This window comes from Schistocerca nitens, chromosome 6 (assembly GCF_023898315.1).
Source record: "Schistocerca nitens isolate TAMUIC-IGC-003100 chromosome 6, iqSchNite1.1, whole genome shotgun sequence".
Taxonomy (NCBI): Eukaryota; Metazoa; Arthropoda; class Insecta; order Orthoptera; family Acrididae; genus Schistocerca; species Schistocerca nitens.
The window spans coordinates 721,612,601-721,635,967 of record NC_064619.1 but is presented as its reverse complement, the minus strand read 5'-3'; positions in this window follow the sequence as shown (position 1 = coordinate 721,635,967).

The following is a 23,367-nucleotide window of genomic DNA, read 5'->3' as shown; positions in this document are numbered from 1 at the left end:
TTTCTCAAAAATTTTGGCATGAGAACATGTTTGTGCTTTTTTCAACATGCAGCTTATCAGAAACTCCCACATGCTCCTCTAACTGTAATTCATTCACACGCACTAGTCTATCGCTGTTAAGTCGCACATACCCATCCAGCCCCAGTTGCCCTTTCTCACTCAATCATTCAGCTCATCTCATTGACATTATCTCTTTGTGTTTGTCTGTCATTGTCTCCTGTGTCACAGCCAGAGTCCCCTTCGTCCTGTCCTACTACTGCAGTCTCCCATCACTATCACTGTGTACCTCTATCTCTCTCTTACTGCTAATATCTCATTCCTTCCTTAAAACCGCTGCTGTTTCTTTTCGCTGTCATTGGTATCTCTTCCTCGTCGTCACTGTCATACACTGTTTCTCTCATTATCACTGGCCTTCATACACTTTCACTTTCTGTTTCTTGAATCTGCCTGTTTACATATCTCTATATTCGCACATGCCTATACCAACCGCTTCGGTGTATTAGGTAGGCATTTTTCAGCATTTGCACCCAGTATTACTATGCAACGAGTCGCGGGCGAAAACGGGTCCCTTATGCCAAAATACTCAGTAAATATCCCTCAACAACTTTCGAAATATTGCCGGAACTTTGTTATGTAATTGGGCTGTTGTAACAATGGGAGACACAGCTTCGTATCCGAGAAATACAAAACAGTAACGAGCGTACTCGGTAGCTGTTTCGCCTTTCCCATCGGCGCTGGCTGTTGTGGCGCGCACAATGGCGTTTCGAGTGTTTTGCGACGAGGGCCCTGGGAAGAGTTGGCGCGTACTGCGGGAGCCGTGTAGCGGCGCTGCGGGCGGTCGCCCGGGTGATGCGCGCGCGCCGTGTCGGGCACGGCTAGCTGGGCTGGCTGCGTCTGCTCCTTTTCCACGCCGCTGCCCGGCTGGGCCAATTGTGGGCCGGCGAGCGACACTCCACTCCACCCCGCCTCGCAGCCAAAGACGTTTTAATGCGCGCCGCTGAATGCGCACCGTCGAGAGCGGCGACACCGTTTTCGTTCGGAAGAATGAGCGCTGCAGTGCATCACAATGGAGCGTTTTTTTGCTTCGCGATACGCAATCTCATTGCTCAGTGTGCTCTGCATTGGTCCCGCACCACTACTCTTTTCTGTCCTCTTACGAGTGAATCAACTGATGGGAGTCGGGACCTCGTACAGTTGCAGCAGGCTATTACACTGGCAGTTAATTTGTGCGGTCTTTCATGGATATTGGAAAAAAAAACACTCTCTTCATTGTAACTGCTGTTGCAAAACAGAGACGGTGATATAAATGAAAATCATACTAATGAGATCCATCTAATTGTAACACGCCCGGGAGTACAAATGGGTGTGGGCGTACCCTTAAACTGGTTGTCGCTTCGACTTCTGCTTGACCGTGCGCCTTGTCCACACCACGTCCCTGGTAATCCCGCGACGGTCGTACGGTTCTGCTCCACACTGTTGCTGGCTTGCTTGAAATTATCTATCGAACTATGCAAGCGGGTTTAGGGGAGCCACGCAACGTTAAAACAGAAGCTGTCCTACGTCTGGTATGAACAACTATATTCTGAGACGATAAGGAATCACAGGTTGCACTGTTTACATTATAAGTCGTAAATGCTTATCCCAATTAACAATCTTGATGATTATCTGTCCACAATATCACTCAAGACGAGCGTACGCGTAACCGACACGACGCGGGTGATTGCTGATGATGCGGAAGCCAAATGATCGAACGAAAGTTTTTACGCTCGTCACACATACAGCTGTCTGATAATAGTCCTCCTTGACACTAGTAATGATATAACAACGTTCGTAAAGTTAATTTTTCAGTTTCTCAGTTCTCACTTGAACGAGCGTGCGCGTAACCGTCGCGGCGCGGCTGATTGTTGATGAATGCGGACCGCGATGACCGAACTCACGTCCTCACGCTCGCTACAAGAAACTGGCACTTGACTGGACTCTTTTATGGTAACTAATTTCTACTGATTCACATAGTTCATTCCGGGAGACCGAACACGGCGCGGATGATTGATGCTGTGTGGTACGATACGCAACGAGAGGATACCCAAATACATCAGTAGCACAGCTCGTTTTTAAATTACTTCTTGCGCACTTTCCTCTGAATCATTTACATATGTCATCACTTTACTGTAACAGCACTTCTAGCAACACTTCGACGTGAATACTAACAAAGCTTCTTACATGTAGAGCTACTCACAACATAACACCAGTTCCGTGCCCCGCGCTCGACTCTCTATGGACGCGGCTGCCCGCAAAGATACTCCACAACTAAGCCAGCGATATTACAATAAGCTTACATAGTGTCATTCGTAGCGTTTTTACCATACTGCGCCACCGTACATTTCGAAGCTACAGCTATATCAAAGGGACTTCAGTTTTTTATGTAACAATATTCATTGGGACGTCTTCTGTATATGACATTTCAATGAAGCAACTCCCACCATGTTAAAAATACACATGTTGAACACTTGAGAGTTACTTCATTGAGATGACATATACAAAAAAAGGAAAATCAAGTTAATTCGGAACTATATTTTTCTTGCGCGTAATAATCGCAATGAACAGGATACGAAATGTACATTGTCATAATAAAAACACTACGAATGACACTACAAGGGTTTCATTATTACATTTTCCGTTTACTACAGTCTTGTTTTAAAATAATGTGTCTTCATTTACAAATGAGAGGAATTACACTTTCCCTCCGTCAGCATTTCTGACATTATAGGGTTTCATGATGGATAAGGATCATGGACCTTGCCGTTGGTGGGGAGGCTTGCGTGCCTCAGCGATACAGATGGCCGTACTGTAGGTGCAACCACAACGGAGGGGTATCTGTTGAGAGGCCAGACAAACGTGTGGTTCCTGAAGAGGGGCAGCAGCCTTTTCAGTAGTTGCAGGGGCAACAGTCTGGATGATTGACTGATCTGGCCTTGTAACATTAACCAATACGGCCTTGCTGTGCTGGTACTGCGAACGGCTGAAACCAAGGGAAAACTACAGCCGTAATTTTTCCCGAGGACATGCAGCTTTACTGTATGATTAAATGATGATGGCGTCCTCTTGGGTAAAATATTCCGGAGGTAAAATAGTCCCCCATTCGGATCTCCGGGCGGGGACTACTCAAGAGGACATCGTTATCAGGAGAAAGAAAACTGGCATTCTACGGATCGGAGCGTGGAATGTCAGATCCCTTAATCGGGCAGGTAGGTTAGAAAATTTAAAAAGGGAAATGGATAGGTTAAAGTTAGATATAGTGGGAATTAGTGAAGTTCGGTGGCAGGAGGAACAAGACTTTTGGTCAGGTGATTACAGGGTTATAAATACAAAATCAAATAGGGGTAATGCAGGAGTAGGTTTAATAATGAATAAAAAATAGGAGTGCGGGTTAGCTACTACAAACAGCATAGTGAACGCATTATTGTGGCCAAGATAGACACAAAGCCCATGCCTACTACAGTAGTACAAGTTTATATGCCAACTAGCTCTGCAGATGATGAAGAAATTGATGAAATGTATGACGAGATAAAAGAAATTATTCAGGTAGTGAAGGGAGACGAAAATTTAATAGTCATGGGTGACTGGAATTCGTCAGTAGGAAAAGGGAGAGAAGGAAACATAGTAGGTGAATATGGATTGGGAGGAAGAAATGAAAGAGGAAGCCGCCTTGTAGAATTTTGCACAGAGCATAACTTAATCATAGCTAACACTTGGTTCAAGAATCATAAAAGAAGGTTGTATACCTGGAAGAATCCTGGAGATACTAATAGGTATCAGATAGATTATATAACGGTAGAACAGAGATTTAGGAACCAGGTTTTAAATTGTAAGACATTTCCAGGGGCAGATGTGGATTCTGACCACAGTCTATTGGTTATGAACTGCAGATTGAAACTGAAGAAACTGCAAAAAGGTGGGCATTTAAGGAGATGTGACCTGGATAAACTGAAAGAACCAGAGGTTGTAGAGAGTTTCAGGGAGAGCATAAGGGGACAATTGACGGGAATGGGGGAAAGAAATACAGTACAAGAAGAATGGGTAGCTCTGAGAGATGAAGCAGTGAAGACAGCAGAGGATCAAGTAGGTAAAAAGACGAGGGCTAATAGAAATCCTTGGGTAACAGAAGAAATATTGAATTTAATTGATGAAAGGAGAAAATATAAAAATGCAGTAAATAAAGCAGGCAAAAGGGAATACAAACGTCTCAAAAATGAGATCGACAGAAAGTGCAAAATGGCTAAGCAGGGATGGCTAGAGGACAAATGTAAGGATGTAGAGGCTTGTCTCACTAGGGGTAAGATAGATACTGCTTACAGGAAAATTAAAGAGACTTTTGGAGAGAAGAGAACCACTTGTATGAATATCAAGAGCTCAGATGGCAACCCAGTTCTAAGCAAAGAAGGGAAGGCAGAAAGGTGGAAGGAGTATATAGAGGGTTTATACAAGGGCGATGTACTTGAGGACAGTATTATGGAAACGGAAGAGGATGTAGATGAAGATGAAATGGGAGATAAGATACTGCGTGAAGAGTTTGACAGCGCACTGAAAGACCTGAGACGAAACAAGGCCCCGGGAGTAGACAACATTCCATTAGAACTACTGATGGCCTTGGGAGAGCCAGTCATGACAAAACTCTACCATCTGGTGAGCAAGATGTATGAGACAGGCGAAATACCCACAGACTTCAAGAAGAATATAATAATTCCAATACCAAAGAAAGCAGGTGTTGACAGATGTGAAAATTACCGAACTATCAGTTTAATAAGTCACAGCTACAAAATACTAACGCGAATTCTTTACAGACGAATGGAAAAACTGGTAGAAGCGGACCTCGGGGAAGATCAGTTTGGATTCCGTAGAAATGTTGGAACACGTGAGGCAATACTAACCTTACGACTTATCTTAGAAGAAAGATTAAGAAAAGGCAAACCTACGTTTCTAGCATTTGTAGACTTAGAGAAAGCTTTTGACAACGTTAACTAGAATACTCTCTTTCAAATTCTGAAGGTGGCACGGGTAAAATACAGGGAGCGAAAGGCTATTTACAATTTGTACAGAAACCAGATGGCAGTTATAAGAGTCGAGGGGCATGAAAGGGAAGCAGTGGTTGGGAAAGGAGTGAGACAGGGTTGTAGCCTCTCCCCGATGTTATTCAATCTGTATATTGAGCAAGCAGTAAAGGAAACAAAAGAAAAATTCGGAGTAGGTATTAAAATTCATGGAGAAGAAGTAAAAACTTTGAGGTTCGCCGATGACATTGTAATTCTGTCAGAGACATCAAAGGACTTGGAAGAGCAGTTGAACGGAATGGACAGTGTCTTGAAAGGAGGATATAAGATCAACATGAACAAAAGCAAAATGAGGATAATGGAATGTAGTCAAATTAAATCGGGTGATGCTGAGGGGATTAGATTAGGAAATGAGACACTTAAAGTAGTAAAGGAGTTTTGCTATTTAGGGAGCAAAATAACTGATGATGGTCGAAGTAGAGAGGATATAAAATGTAGACTGGCAATGGCAAGGAAATCGTTTCTGAAGAAGAGAAATTTGTTAACATCGAGTATAGATTTAAGTGTCAGGAAATCGTTTCTGAAAGTATTTGTATGGAGTGTAGTCATGTATGGAAGTGAAACATGGACGATAACCAGTCTGGACAAGAAGAGAATAGAAGCTTTCGAAATGTGGTGCTACAGAAGAATGGTGAAGATAAGGTGGGTAGATCACGTAACTAATGAGGAGGTATTGAATAGGATTGGGGAGAAGAGAAGTTTGTGGCACAACTTGACTAGAAGAAGGGATCGGTTGGTAGGACATGTTTTGAAGCATCAAGGGATCACAAATTTAGCATTGGAGGGCAGCGTGGAGGGTAAAAATCGTAGAGGGAGACCAAGAGATCAATACACTAAGCAGATTCAGAAGGATGTAGGTTGCAGTAGGTACTGGGAGATGAAGAAGCTTGCACAGGATAGAGTAGCATGGAGAGCTGCATCAAACCAGTCTCAGGACTGAAGACCACAACAACAACAACAAGGATTTAATGGGGGTATCTCACCCAATCTATCCCTTCATCACTCAGGACACAAGGTACTGATCCCTACAATAATATTGTTAATATTTGCAGCCATTTTCCTCGTTTTCCGATAATAACATCAATTATATTTCACCTTCGTAGCTGAAATTTATTCTTGGGTACCAGACATATTTCGCCTCTTCATGTAAGGTATCTTCAGTGGTCTATAATACATACAAAATTATTTAATTACACATATTTTGATGTGAGATTTTTAGTGATTCTTTGGCAGTTTGCTTGGATCAAACTATTTCTGCTTACAATTACATGTTTGCGTTTTTTACTCACAGTCATTCTTGTGCCCTGTTCATCAGCCATTTGTTGTTCTATATGTGCTATATACACATTGTATAAGTTTCTTTCAGTAAATACTTCATTCTATATAACCTGACTGAGGGATCATGGAAGAGTGATGGGTCACTGTGTGTGTGTGTGTGTGTGTGTGTGTGTGTGTGTGTGTGTGTGTGTGCATAAATTTTTTGGTTTTTAAATTTTTTTATTTATTAGTATTTATTTTAGTTATTTACATTTATTTTTAATATATTTTCATGTGAGACTGTGAAGTAGTTTCAATACTGGTCTTCTGTTGTTACTCTTTTGATCACTGAAAATATTTTCGTTTTTATTTATGGGGTCTAATAAAGTATTTTTTCCATGATGAAAGCAATATTGTCTAACACGAGTCTATGTGATAATATTTCTTATTGATAAGGGATATTTGTCAATAAGAACAAGATACGTATCTATATCCACATATTCATGGTGAAGAACAGCGCCCGCAGGTTAGGGCAAAGTAGTGGACGACGAGTCAGTCCAAGTTTTGGAGATAACCAAAGGTCGAAACCACAATAGTTGTCAAGTTACTGCCATAAAACGAGAGTCGATCAGTGGCGAACGCATGGAAGTCAACACCCGAGAAGATCTGGTCCCAAGAATATCTGAGGCCGCGACAATCATTCGCCAGACACCAGGAATTTTCGAGAAGGCTTACTACCATTTCTTCAATGGTATCAAATTTGTAACGATGTTGGAGGTAGGAATTTCGAGTATATGCTGTAAAAATTGTGCTTTGAGAAAAAAAGTGTGTTTAAAAATTTAATTTCTGTTTTCATTTCCACCATTGTCTCAGTTCACAATTACTGGTGTACTGTACTTGTTACAGGAAAAGTACATTCATTCCGTTTGTACATTAGCAAAAATTGATACATGTGATCTTTTGATTTCATTATTAATAATATTAGACATTACGGAACCACATGTTGACCATCTCACTGCAGAGGTGTTTCTGCCGGTACAGCGTATTATCTCAACAAATTAATGGCATTATGATACTTTTGGCTAGAGATAACATCACTAGAAGCTCGTGCCTAACGAAACTATACATGACTTGAAATTTAAAGCTTCCCCAGATTTGACTGTGCTTCGGGAACCACTATCTTTGCCTAATTTAAATAGTAATTGCTATATCTAGGGTAAGATATATTACCCGTCAGAAACACACAACACACACATACATACTCGCACACGCAGCTCACACACTCATGATCACTATCTCTGGCCGCTGAGCCCGCCTCAGTAGCAGGACACTGCGCTCATGTGTGTGTGAGTTGCGTGTGCGTGAGTGTGTGTGTGTGTGTGTGTGTACGCTGTCTGTTTCCAACGAAGGTCTTGTTGGCCGACAGCTCACTTTCCGAAAGTCTTTTTGTTGTGCTTATTTACGACTCAGCATCTTCGCTGTATGGTGAGTAGCAATTATCCTTTTCAAAATATTGTTACATCCCATACTGGATTTTACTTGTTAGATAGTAGATACCACCCGTGGCACGTTAGTTTAAATGCACACGCTTTTCCCCACATGTCGCTGATTGACACTGGTTTTATGACCGTAGCTCTAAATCGGTGCAGTTACGACCTACGGTTATTTTGGAAAATTTTGCTCTATCCGATGTTCCGTACCATGCTCTCCTGTAGATTCCACAAGCCGCTGTACAGATCACGGCAGACAGTATTTCGTATCGGTTTTCTCATGTTGAACAAGGGAAAACGGAGTCGATATGCCATAGGACGGGCCGCAATCTCTCTTGTTTTCATTGTACTTATGAGCGTTATATGGTGGAGGAAGCAGAATTGTAATGTTCTCCCAATACCGGTGCTTCGAATTCACGGAAATGTGTCAGGATGGCGTCCCCTGCACGGACCTGTTACGGTACAGGAAACAAGTCTCTCAATTCGTTCAGTGTCGGTTGTCGTATTTGATAACGAATCCAACTGTAAGACAAGTACTCAAGAATCGGTCGCTCGTTTTTGTTTCCTTTACAAGACTGTACACTATTCCAGAACCCTTTCAACAAATGTAGATCATCAGTAGTTCGCCTTACGTACTATTGACCATTTCTAACACCAGACATACGTTTTTTTTTTTTTTTTTTTTTTTTTTTTTTTTTTTTTTTTGCGCAATATCGACATCCCACTCGTGAAAGAATTAGCAAGGAAGGAAGTTTATAGTTCAGCGTCCCGTCGACGACTAATGTATTAGCGACTGAGCACGAGCGTGGATTTCGGATTGAAGGGGAAGGATGGCGATCGTGTCCTCTTTCAGAGGAGCCGTCCGGCACTTGCCTTAAGTGATTTACGGAAGCCTTGGAGACCTCAACCTGGTTAGCCAGACGGGGAATTGAACCGGCGTCCTCCTGAGTCAGATTCCTGGTGCCTTACCAGTGTGCCACCTCGGTCGGTATCGCATTAGAGTTTCACATCCGAACCACTCTGTCAGCTCGTTGAAAGAATTAGGTACCTGTTGAAAGTATGTAGGTGGGGAAGTCAGACTTCGTTGGAGTCTGCTGCAGTCTGCACGCTAACGCCAGACCACGAGGTCTCTGCTGCGGATATACAAGGCGTTTCTTATTAACGTTTAAAAATCCCCGAAGCCACGCAGATGACGCTGAGACAAGTAATTTAATATAAGACACATAGGGAAGAAAATGTCGGGAAATACCCCAAAATAGGATGACATATGTTGAACATGTGGCGTCACCAGATGACGAACCTCACCGCATGTGTAGCGGTTGGGCTTGTCGATCCTACTATCGTAGGCACCGAGCAATAGTGTACATTGCTTCCACTGAGGTAAACTGTACTCATTCTTGCATTATTCGATGTTGTACGGTAGTGGCAATACAATACTACGACGAAACGGTTTGGCTGGCTGAGACCCTGACAGCCATCTCCCAATCTGACAGCAGCAGCACAGCCCCTGTGAACCCCGAGTTGCACCTCAGCGCGCCGAGGACTAACGACCCACGTAGAGTAGTGCAGTTTAGTGTTGTGTAGTGGTAGTGCTGTGTAGTATAGTGTTGTAGCAGTGTAGTCCAGAATTACGAATTACAAACTTTGTGATCTACCAATACCGCTTAAAGCAACAGACCAGTAGTGTGTCCCTTCATGATTCCGGGTGAACAGATAACTGTGCGTCAAATGGCCAAATGGTAATATGCAGACTTTCTTCGTAGTTATTATTATTAATGTTTGTTTTAACATAGTTATTCTATGTAGATTTTTCATCCTTAAATACAATAATGCTTAGTTATTACTAACGCTTTTGAAATAGTGTTAATATTTATGTGCTTTATTCATATCAGTTCATGCGCAACATTCGGTCTGTTGTTTAATATGGATTGTACAAGAAAATAGCAAATAAACGAGCGGTTTGCACTTACGATAACAGACTAGCCTTCGGAGCAACGTGGAGCACTGCACTGCCCCCTACCAGCGAGGGTACGATCGACACGAGAACTGGTGACGTCACATGTTGAACATTTGTCATGCAATTTTGGGATATTTCCCGACATATGCGGCCCCATGTGTCTCATATTAAATTACTTGTCTCATCGTCATCCGCATAGCTTTCGGTGTTCTTAAACGTTAACAAGAACCACCTGATGTCTCACCTCAGAGTCGTCACGCGCGTTTTCTCTGGCGTATCAGCAGGTATGCCACTAATTTTTGCACTGTGTAGCTGGGATCAGCTCAAACGAATGCCGCTCACCATGTCTTTCGTGCGACGCCCCGTGTCGACGGAAAGCGTCAGTTTGGTTCCCGTTACAAACAAAATGATTCTGAAAGCGTAATTTTAAGCACCCATTCTATACAGCGGTCCCGACTTGGTCTAATGGGATATTCGTATTAACTTTATGCAAGGGCGTACCGAGGATCTGAACTGGGGGGGGGGGGGGGGGGGCAGGTCATACTAGTCTCAGGAAACAAGGGCTCGAGACAACATACAGCACTTCTTATTAAATAAAACAGTAAACCAGTGAAAAACTGCTTTTAATAAACATTTTAAATACAAGAATGCACTTGTACAATCCGAGAAAACATGCAGCATTTTTAATAAATAAAACAGTAAACTAGTGAAAAACTGCAAATATCTTCTAGGGGGGGGGAGGAGGCCAGCTGACCACCCCCCCCCTACCCCTCGCTGGGTACGCCGATGACTGTATGTATTAACGAGAACAGTAAAACACTAAGAATAACAAGTAGTCCAGCAGCGATTGAGCAGCGGGGACAGCAGGGCGATGTTGCTGTCGGTGTGCTGGTTATTCTTCGGGTTTTACTGTTCCTGTTAATACGTATCGATAATACGAAAATCGCATTACACTAATTTGTATCCACTCTGTCGAGTGGGTACGTAATATTCGGTTTTAAAAATGAGAAACCGACGCTTTTAGTTGAAAATGATCGTAGCATGAAAGAAATGTTCAGCTTTGTTTGTTTGGGCTAATTGCAGCTACACATAGAGAATATGTAATTCAACTATCCACCGAAACGCCAGAGAAAATGTGCCTGACAACTTTTACGAGAGATACCCTGTATATGGACGACGTGTATGGGTGCAAGTTGGAAAAAAAAAAAAAAAAAAAAAGGTTCAAATGGCTCTGAGCACTATCGGACTCAACATCTATGGTCATCAGTCGCCTATAACTCAGAACTAATTAAACCTAACTAACCTAAGGACATCACACACATCCATGCCCGAGGCAGGATTCGAACCTGCGACCGCAGCAGTCGCGCGGTTCCTGACTGCGCGCCTAGAACCGCTAGACCACCGCGGCCGGCTAAGAGCAGAACGGTAGAGCTTAATTAGACTCACTGTCTGTCGCATAATAATAGCTTTTGGCAGTCTGACATGCCTGAAGGCAGAGTTTGAAGAGTAACAATTAGTGAGTGATTTTTTGTTTATGTGCTCGTCAGTCAGAGTCATATAGCAAGTAAGAGAAAGCTAGGAACGTGAATTTTAATCATTTTGATGGCGTATTTGCATGCGTTATTTTTGATAATTTATCGCCACTTGTTCCGTCTATAGAATTCGCAGCACAACGAAACTGGTTCTCGGACACAATGCCGCGAGTTAAACGGTGTATGTTATTTTCAGTGGCCGCTCTCGGTGACGCAAATGGCAGTTATTACGAGCATTATAAACAGACGGGCCTCGACACATTGTGTGTCTGCGCCATTGTGCGCCTCCCCCGGCCCCGGCGCAGTTATGAATTGTGAGGGACGTTAAGAGTGGGTCATGTTTGATGCCGGTAGCCGGCTCGAGTGGTCAGGGCCTGCCCGCTGCCCGGGGCCCGGGGGAAGCGCACTGCGACAATGACGGCCGCGCCGCGGGGAGTCCCCGCCATTGTCTTAAAAGTGGCGACACCGCACAGCCGTGGGAACCCCCTGGCCCAAGCGGCGCCGCTGTCTCCTCGGGCTCTTCTTGTCCACCCACTGCCAACACATCGGTTTTCACTCCTGTTGACTACTGTTCATCAGACACAAGACCGTAAAGCCTGTTTTACACGAGCGACTTTCTGGTCAGAATTGACTACTCCAAGTGCGAGTGCCTTTCGTGCCTGCTTGTTCAGAAATGGCTCTGAGCATTATGGGGCTTAACATCTGAGGTCATCAGTCCCCTATAACTTAGAACTACTTAAACCCAACTAAACTGAGGACATCGCAGACATCCATGCCCGAGGCAGGATTCGAACCTGCGACCGTAGCGGTCGCGCGGTTCCAAACCGAAGTGCCTAGAACCGCTCGGCCACACCGGCCGGCATTGCTTGCGTGTAAATCAGTAACCAACCACGACGCGAGTGTTTTTATGACGTCAATGATTTATAGTTTGTGCTGAGTGTGGAGTTCCAAATTTCCGAGTATGCTATACACTGCACATGCGCAGAGACAAGGGACTGTGGCAGCGTCTGCTTACATAGGATGTTATAAACTATACTGGTCGAGCTCACTTCTATTACAGAATGGATTTTGTCTGTTCATGTCTTCTTAATCGTTATTATGTTGTTTGCTTCGTTTTCGTAGCACACTGAAACATTACACAAGGTCCTAGTATTTTTTAATACTGGTGTTCTACAAGAGAGACGAAATACCTGAAAATTAAAAAAAAATTACGTTTTACAGAAAAAAAGCTGCACTATGCATAAATAAGAACTTAAATAGATGCACGTGTTTTAATAAAAATTATTTCAAGAGGGTAAAGGTTAGAATTATTGGACGAGAAAAATAATGTTCGTCGTCATTTGGCACTTAGCAAGAAAACAAGATAAAACAAAATCCAAGGAATAAAGGAAGACGGAGGTATTTACTGTGTTCTACATATTGTCTGATGTGTTTGCAAACATATATGTTCTCGAGCAAATAAATCTGTATGTTCTGAAATGTTTGGATGACACTTCCTATTCTTCAGTTACCACACACTCTTTGATAAAAACTTCCACTATGAATTCTACTTTGGTCAGTAATAAACCCTATTGCAACTGCTTGTTCTTACATTTTAATACTATATTTGATCTTTCCGTAAAGAGGATAGTCCCTCATAACCTCACTTTCATCGTTCAGATGCCAAACTGCACAGAATAACGGCTATTATGGACTTGCATGTAAACGAAAATAAGAAAACAGACAAGACTCAGTAGGGGAATAAAACGCTAGGGCCGCTACAATAGACGCACTTGTGTCGAGCAGTCACTTGAGACAAGAAGTCGATCGTGTAAAAGAGGCTTAAGATGGCAGTGCCAGATTGTTATACTCACTGAATGGAAGTGCTAGTTTTATTATGCAACTTCATTCTGCCATTTTCTTATGAACTGAAATTTTATGTATCATTAATATTACATTTTTGTGGAATTACTAAGATGAATATGAAGATGAAGGAAGTGTTCAGTATCTGGTATGTTCTCATTTAGCATCGACAAATTTTTAATTCTCCTAGGTATAGTCATAATGCATTTCTTCGATATATTCGCCAACGCAGATGTTCTGTGTCCTACCTGTCCCACCGTTGTCGAACTAGACCTCTAAATACGTAAATGGCTCTAGACCAATGTGTGAAGTATGTTTTTATTTGTTTGGTGTTAAACTGCAGGACCATGACACGTTCAGTGTCCCTGTAACAGTGACTGAAACTTCTACTGTGACAACACTCATCACGTGATGACCCAGCATCGGTCTCACCATCTGCCTGCAGTCTATCACCTCATCTTTCCATCTGCTTGTTGGCCATCTTCCTGTCATATATCTGACGAACTATTTTGCCAGGGTTCGTCCTGACAAAATGGTCTACCCATTGCAAAAGTCTCCTTTTGGCGATGTTCTCCGCGAAGGGTCGCTTGGCTACTTTAACTAGTTCTTCATAAGATCTCTGAACCCATCTTATTGCTTGGTCAAATGTTGCCTCCCAAAAAATTTTCTCTGCACTTAATATCCAAGTCTGACAGTTGCTGCTCTTCTCTTTCGACCATACTCCACATTTTCGCTCTATATATATCATTATTGGCCTGAAGATTGAGTTGTAGAGGTTCAGCCTGATTTTTCGTGTCAGGATTTTGGAGGATAGAAGATTTTGGAGAGAAAAGTAAACTGCACTTGCGTTCTGTAGTCTAATCTGGCATTCGACTTGTCTTCTATTGCAATCATTTATACTTATACCACGTTATTTGAAGGTAGGTGTATCGTTAAAAGAGTGGTTTCTGTTTGAAGCTCATCACGGTGTTCTCTAGTGATGATGTTTCTTTTCTATTAGGTCGGTGTCTAAGTTGGTAGCGTTCTTCCATACGTTTAATAAACACAATATATACTCATAACAGAAACTCCAGTCATGAATAATATATTCTCCTTCACTATTTGCAAGTCTGCCAATGTTGGGGTAGCTTTTCGATTCCGTGACTGCAGAAGTCAACGTGGTTTCGAGGCGAAAAACTCGTCGAGTCATGTACGGAAAGGAAGTTGCTTCACTGTTGTTAGATAGAGAGCAGGAAAGTTGAAAATCTGAGGGTGCTAGATTAGGAGCTTAGCTTTTCGATTCCGTGACTGCAGAAGTCACGTGGTTTCGAGGCGAAAAACTCGTCGAGTGATGTACGGAAAAGAAGTTCCTTCACTGTTGTTCGATAGAGAGCAGAAAAGGTGAAAATCTGAGGGTGCAAGATCAGGAGCATTAGGTGGGTGCGGAATGACTTTCCAACAGAACTCCTGTATAGGAGTTTCTGTCTCTCTGGGCGAATGCGGGCGGGCGTTATCCAAGGGTATCATCATCTCACGGAGTCTTCATGGTCACTGTTATTGGGTTGCGTCTGCGTGACTTCTTAGTTGTTGACAATAAATGTCAGCAGTCATGATTACACCTCGGGAAAGCAGTTCATAGTACACCACACCGTCGGTGTTCCACCAGATGCATAACATTATCTTTTGTGGATGCTCGGGGGTCTTTGTATGCTGCTTTTTTGGGTTCAACCATCCCTTTCTTTTCCTCATGTTAGCGTAAAGACAAATTCCTCGTCACCAGTAACGATACAAGATGGGAACGGTCGGTGTTCTTCACGAGCCAATTGCTGACGAACAAGCTGAGGTACACATATGGACAGCTCCTGATGTTTTGTGATTTTGGCTTGTTGTTGTTGTTGTTGTTGTCGTCTTCAGTCCTGAGACTGGTTTCATGCAGTTCTCCATGCTACTCTATCCTGTGCAAGCTTCTTCATCTCCCAGTACTTACTGCAACCTACATCCTTCTGAATCTGCTTAGTGTATTCATCTCTTGGCCTCCCTCTACGATTTTCACCCTCCACGCTGCCCTCCAATGCTAAATTTGTGATCCCTTGATGCCTCAGAACATGGCCTACCAACCGGTCCCTTCTTCTTGTCAAGTTGTGCCACAAACTCCTCCCCTATTCTATCCAATACCTCCTCATTAGTTACATGATCTACCCATCTAATCTTCAGCATTCTTCTGTAGCGCCACATTTCGAAAGCTTCTGTTCTCTTCCGGTCCAAACTATTTATCGTCCATGTTTCACTTCCATATATGGCTACACTCAGAACGTCCAATATGCAGACACCACATTTTTGAACCTTTCCTACTGCATACAAATGTCGCACGATGGTGGAGTGATCACAGTTCATCACAGTTGCCAGTTATCGATTACACTGATGTGAAACAACGTAGATTAATGCGTTTAAACGATCTTCATCGAAACCCCGAAGGTCTTCCTGAACGTATAATGTCTCTGATGTCGAAACGATGCTCCTCAAAGCGAGAAAGCCGTTTCCTTGCTGTGCTCTGTCGAATGTCATTAACCGGACACACGGTACAAATGTTTCTGGCTCCCTCCTCTGTTGTCACCCCTTTACTGAACTCAAACAGAAGAATATGTAGGAAATGTTCCGATTTCTCCACTTGGCACTCCATTTTCTAGTGTTCCCAGCTTCACTCATTGTCTTCAAATGACGAAGTGACAATACGAAAACTCAAATAGCAATAGTGAAGTACAAATAAAAAATAACAATCGGTAATAAATCTAAAGCAACCGGAATACCAACATACAAAGCACACACTGTGCGAACTTATGCACCAAAATGATTAGATCATGTGTTCTGTCTCTTCATAATCAATTCCAAACCTATTTTCATGGCAGTTTCATTAAGTTTGTTGAATATCGTTTCAGTTTGACGAGTGTCATTTCCTATTAAAACTATATTCTCTGCATGCGTCAGTAAATTTGATTGGCAGTCTCTGATGATCCCATCCGTTGCTTGTTTGGTTTCTCTTAGTATACTTCCATGTCAGTGTTGAAGACAAGCGGGGATAGCGCATCACCTTAGTTCAGTCCAGTTTTCTTCTCAAAACAGCCCGCTAACGAGCCGCTAACGCTTTCTCCATACACATTTTGAACAGGTTGATATATTTTTTAGGGATTCCGTTTTCTACCATGATTTCCCACACCTCTTTCCTGCACACCGAATTGTAGGCCTTCTGCAGGTCAGTGAACAAGTAGTCGGTGTTCTTGTTGCATTCCCATTTCCATTTATTGTCTTGTCGATCTATTGTGATAGTCACCTACTGCGTCGCTGATGTAGGGGTAGTCTTTGTAAAGTTATATGCGACAGTACTTTGTTTGCGTGACTAGTAGGTAAATTCATTGCATTTTTGCAGTTTCGTTTACATCGTTTACTACTGCTATTACAGATAGGGCAGGAATTAAACAGGAAGGTCATTGTGGCCGACTGAGATACCATTATTCAGCACCCCTTGAGGTTACCGAAAAGGAAAGAGTGTTACACTACTCATATCTTTCTTTGTGTCCAGTGGCGACCGCGCATGTTGTCTCAAACGTCTCACCGAACGTACACAATTTTGCCTTTACCTGTAGCCTCGCTACATTTGTATGTAGCTGTCGTTCATATTGATCAGTGTGGAAGGACTGCAGATGGAATATTGGAACAAATATGCAAGTAGATTTAAGAATTCCTAGCAGGCAGAACTCAAAACGTCGTTCATAGTTGGGAAGCTCCATCAGAAGCAGAGATAACGTTCAGCATTACTGCAAGCAGTGTGATAAGACAGGTGTAGTTTACAATGCGTAAACGACGAATCGCATAAAAATGGTTCAAATGGCTCTGAGCACTATGGGACTTAACAGCTGAGGTCATCAGTCCCCTAGAACTTAGAACTACTTAAAGCTAACTAACCTAAGGACATCACACACATCCATGCCCGAGACAGGATTCGAACCTGCGACCGTAGCAGTCTCGCGGTTCCGGACTGAAGCGCCTAAAACCGCTCGGCCACTTCGGCCGGTGAATCGCATAAAACTGCACCGCTTTTATTTCGTGCCGGCCGAAGTGGCCGTGCGGTTAAAGGCGCTGCAGTCTGGAACCGCAAGACCGCTACGGTCGCAGGTTCGAATCCTGCCTCGGGCATGGATGTTTGTGATGTCCTTAGGTTAGTTAGGTTTAACTAGTTCTAAGTTCTAGGGGACTAATGACCTCAGCAGTTGAGTCCCATAGTGCTCAGAGCCATTTGAACCATTTTTTTTTATTTCGTGAACTTGAAACGTTTCATCTCGTCTGTCGTGTCGGAGTTAGCGTAACGTCTGGCAAAGACGCTCGTTTTACACGAACGACACTTTGGTCAAAATGTACTACGCGTTGTGGGTGCGCCTCATGTGCTTGCGCGGAAGTCACGTCGCGAGTGCGCCAACGACGCCAATGATTAACTGACTGTACCGAGTATGAAGCAATGAAACCTTGAGTGTGCTGAAACGAACACATCTGCAGAAACCGTGCACTCTGGCATCGTCTGCTGACGGCGGAGGTTAAACTATTCTCGCTGGGCTCACACCTTTTGCAATAATGGATATTGTGCTTCCGTGCGTTCTTACATTGTATTTTATTAGCCTATTTCCTTTGTTCTCTCTGGTATTGTTGCACCACGACCTGTTGTCTTTCCTTGCTAGTGTTCTACCGCAGCAGAGACCAAATATCTGAAAACAAAAAGGTACCGATATTTATTTTTTACAATGCCAATACCTGGCGAAAAAAAGGGTTTGCAGTAGCCTATGAATAAATAAGAATGTAAGAAGAAAAACGTTTTTTACTGAAAATAGGCTGAGGAGCCAAAGAAACTGGTACACCTGCCTAATACCATGTAGGGTTCCCACGAGCACGCAGAAGTGCAGCAACAGGACGTGGCATGGACTCGGCTCATATCAGAAGTACTGACAGAAGGAATCCTATAGGCCTGGCCGTATATAGAGATCCCTTCTGAACAGCACGTCGCAAGGCAGCCCAGATATGCTCAATAATGTTCATATCTTGGGAGTTTAGTGGTCAGTGGAAGTGTTTAAACTCAGAATAGTGTTCCTGGAGCCACTCTGCAGCAATTCTGGATGTGTGTGGTGCCGCATTGGTCATATGGAACTGTGCATGTCCGTCGGAATGCCCAATGGTTCAAATGATTCAAATGGCTCTGAGCACTATGGGACTTAACTTCTGAGGTCATCAGTCCCCTAGAACTTAGAACTACTTAAACCTAACTAACCTAAGGACATCACACACATCCATGCCCGAGGCAGGATTCGAACCTGCGACCGTAGCGGTCGTGCGTTTCCAGACTGAAGCGCCTAGAACCGCTCGGCCACCCCGGCCGGCAATGCCTAATGGACATGAATGGATGCAGGAGATCAGACAGGATGCTTACGTAAGTATCATCTTTCAGAGTCGTATCTAGACGTATCAAGGTCCCATATCACTCCTACTGCACACGCCCCACACAATTACAGAGCCGCCACCAGCTTGAACATTCGTCTGCTGACATGCGGGGTCCATGGGTTCATGAGATTGTCTCCATACGCGTACACGTCCATCGGCTCGATACGATTTGAAACGGGACTGACGCGACCAGGTAACATATTTCCTTCATTAACAGTCCAATGTCGGTGTTGACCGGCCCAGGCGAGGCATAAGGCTTTGTGTCGTGTATTCATCAAGGGTACACGTTCGGGCCTTGGGCTCCGAAAGCTCATATCGATGACGTTTCGTTGAATGGTTCGCAAGCTGACATTTGCTGATGGCCCAGTACTGAAATCTGCAGCAATTTCAGATAGGGTTGCACTTCTGTCACGTTGAAAGATTCCCTTCAGTCGTCGTTGGTCCCGTTCTTGCAGGATCTTTTTCCGGCCGCAGTGATGTCGGTGATCCGATGTTTTACCGCATTAAATGACCTAGTAGATAACATCGGAAGTTCACTGAGGCTTTTTGCGGATGATGCTGTAGTGTATCGAGAGGTTGTAACAATGAAGAATTGTGCTGAAATGCAGCAGGATCCGCAACGAATTGGCGCATGGTGCAGGTAATGGCAATTGAATCTCAATGTAGACAAGTGTAATGTACTACGAATACATAGAAAGAAAGATCCTTTATCATTTAGCTACAATATAGCAGGTCAGCAACTGGAAGCAGTTAATTCCATAAATTATCTGGGAGTAGGCATTAGGAGTGATTTAAAATGGAATGACCGTATAAAATTATTCGTCGGTAAAGCAGATGCCAGACTGAGATTCATTGGACGAATCCTAAGGATATGCAATCCGAAAACAAAGGAAGTAAGTTACAGTACACTTGTTCACCCACAGCTTGAATACTGCTCAGCAGTGTGGGATCCGTACCAGATAGGGTTGATAGAAGAGACAGAGAAGATCCAACGGAGAGCAGCGCGCTTCGTTACAGGATCATTTGGTAATCGCGAAAGCGTTACGGATATGATAGATAAACTCCAGTGGAAGACTCTGCAGGAGAGACGCTCAGTAGCTCGGTACGGGCTTTTGTTGAAGTTTCGAGAACATACCTTCACCGAGGAGTCAAGCAGTATATTGCTCCCTCCTACGTATACCTCGCGAAGAGACCATGAGGATAAGATCAGAGAGATTAGAGCCTACAGAGAGGCATACCGAAATCTTTCTTTCCACGAACAATACAAGACTGGAATAGAAGGGAGAACCGATGGAGGTACTCAAAGTACCCTCCGCCCCACACCGTCAGGTGGCTTGCGGAGTATGGATGTAGATGTAGATGTAGATTCCTGATATTCATTCATCGCTACTTTCGGAGGTGCTGTGCCCCATCACTCGTGCGCCAACTATAACACCACGTTCAAACTCACTTAAATCTTGATGACCTGCCATTGTAGCTGCAGTAACCGATCTAACAACTGCGCCAGATCCCTGTCGTCTTATATAGCCGTTGCCTACTGCAGCGCAGTATTCAGCCCGTTTACATATCTCTGTATTTAAATTCACATACCTATACCAATTTCTTTGGCGCTTCAGTGTAGTTTCAACAGTAAAAATGTAAAAATTATTTAACGAGAAAAATAGTTTTTGATTTTATTCGCCACACAGAAAGTTAACGAGATAAGAACGATCAAGTAGATAAGGCTCTGTTTACTGCCTTGAATGTTTATTTTGACGCGTTTGTAAATAACTTATATATTTTCTGGAGCAATTAAATCTACATTTTACAATGTTTAGATGACAAGTTTCCCATTCTTTCATGTGTGTCAAGAATTTGCAGTATGAATTTTGTCTCTGTCAAAAATAGACTCTCTTATCATTGCTTGTTCGTACATTCTGTTGCTATATTTAGAGTGTTTCGTAAAAAGAATAGACCCTCATCGTCTCAGTTTTACCGTTCAGATGCCAAACTGCACCGCAAAGTGTTCACACAACGTACGCAACTGTGGCGCCGACGGGTAAACGAAAACGACCTCTCGTGACAGGAGCCACTTAGTAGAGGAATAAAACGCCAGGGCACTGCAGAACTCATTTATCATGGTTACCGTAAAATTGGGCGAATAGAAACAATGGGGTGAACAGAAACGAAATTTTCAACAAAAGTTCTCTGCTGTCGTTTCGGAAGACTAACAGGAATATCATTGAAAGATTTGTTCTCTAGCTCGGCAGTGAACCACTCTAATACGAATATCAAAATTGGTGAAACTGTACCTTATGACAAACATCGGATGAGGTGCTCCGTTTATTTACTTTGAATTTTATTTTTAAATACCAGTCTACACTGAGGCGACAAAAGTCATAGCGATATGCAAATATACAAATGGCGCTAGTATCTCTTACAAAGGGCACTACACTGGTGGACTTATGATTTGTACTCACAAGGGGAGGCCGCCAATTATGAAATTCAGATTCGATGCATACTGCGCATAATAAAAGCTCATGGCCAGAGGTGTAATGTGGCAAAGCACCAAGATGCACTTCTCAGCCGTTGTCGAGAAAATCTTTGCGGTGAAATACTTCTCTACGATTACTAATTTTCTACAGCGTCGTGGCGCAGCGGTAAGCGCTCGGGTTCGTAATCCGAAGGTCACCGGATCGAATCTCACACCATGCAACTTTTTGATTATTAGTTTTTTGTAATTCAAATATATATATATATATATATATATATATATATATATATATATATATATATATATATTAATGAATTGCTTATGCATGTTGGTGAAGGCGGATCGCTCTCCAATTGTACCGCCTCCATTTTTCCGTTTGTTTAACAGGGTGTACCAAAGCTCTCACGTCCGCACTGATTTTCAACGATGTTATAAGTTGCGCTAGGGACCGCATCTACCTTCTTTCGAAGATAGCAGGCAACTACGCTGTTATGCGGCGGCTCGTTTCGGCCCATTCAACATCTGTCCTTCAAGTGTAACGAGCGAGTAACGGAATTTATATTTCATACCTGCCACAGCAAATTTGTGTTCGTGGGGTCTCTATTCTGATTCGAAGGTTTGACTTACGCTATACGTATTCGTTTCGGAATATCGTTTCTACGTCTTTCGTTAACTATTCGTGGTTAACATTATGAAGACAATTAATAACATTTGTGAAATACAACTTTGTTTGCGCTTTTTCCACGGCAAACGACTTTCAACAACTTATTATATGCATAATTGTTGCAACTGATTGCCGGGAATTATATATATATATATATATATATATATATATATATATATATATATATATATAATATATATATATGTGTGTGTGTGTGTGTGTATACATTTGAATTACAAAAAACAAATACTAAAAAAAGGGTTGCATCGCGCGAGATTCGATTCGGCGACCTTCGGATTACGAACCCGAGCGCTTACCGCTGCGCCACGACGCTGTAGAAAATTATTAATCGTAGAGAGGTATTTCACCACAACGGTTTCTTTTAACTGTCGATTTTCTCGACAACGGCTGAGAAGTGCATCTTGGTGCTTTGCCACATTACACCCCTGGCCATGAGCTTCTATTATGCGCAGCATGAATCGAATCTAAATTTCACAATTGGCGGCCTCCCCTTATCAGATGATTCATACGAAAAGGTTTCCAACGTGATAATGGCCGCACCACGGGAGTTAACAGACTTTGAACGAGGAGTAATACTTGGGACTCGAGGCATGCGACATTACATTTAGGAAATTCAGTATACCGAGATCCACAGCGTCAAGAGTATCCCAACGTAGTGGCCGATGGCTTTCAGTTAACGACCGACAGCAGCGGCGCTTTCGTAGAGTTGTCAGTGCCAACAGACAACCAACAGCACGTGAAATAAGCACAGAGATCAGTGTGGAATGTGTGACGAACGCGTCCGTTAGGACAGTGCGGCGAAATTTGGCGTTAATGGGCTATGACAGCAGTCGACCGACGCCACTATCTTTGCTAACAGCACATCGGCTGCAGAGCCTCTCCTGGGATCGTGGCCATATCGATAGATGACTGGAAAACAGTGGGCTTGTCAGATGAGTCCCAATTTCAATTGGTAAGAGCTGACGACAGGGTTCGAGTGTCAAACAGATCCCACAAGGCACTGTGCAAGCTGGTGGTGGCTCCATAATGGCGTGGGCTGTGTTTACATGGAATGAGCTGGGTCCTCTCGAGCTAATGGTTTGGCCACACAGGTCGCACGATATGAATTTCATCGAACTTTTACGGGATATAACATAGACGTCAGTTCGTGAACGAAATCATGCACAGGCAACACTTTCGCAGTTACGGACGGCCATAGAGTCAGCATGGCCCAATATTTCTGTAGGTGACTTCCGACGACTTGTTGGGTCCATGTTACTTCGAGTAGCTGCACTACGCCGTGCAAAGGGAGGTCCGACACAATGTTAGGAACTTTCCGATGTCCGATTGTATTGTGTTAGTTTAAGTACGTGGTAAGCAAGTATGCAATGCCTTTTTATTAACCAAAAGTTAAGTTTTACGGTATACTTTAATCTGTGTTCTTAAGTTTCGGCTAACTGTGTTTTTGGCAATTGCGGGGTGTATACAAGTAGTACTCCTCACAAGAAGCCCATGAATTAGATGGAAATGAAGAAACTTTTGGTACCATTCTGGACCCATGCGAGTATACTGTGATTAAAGTAT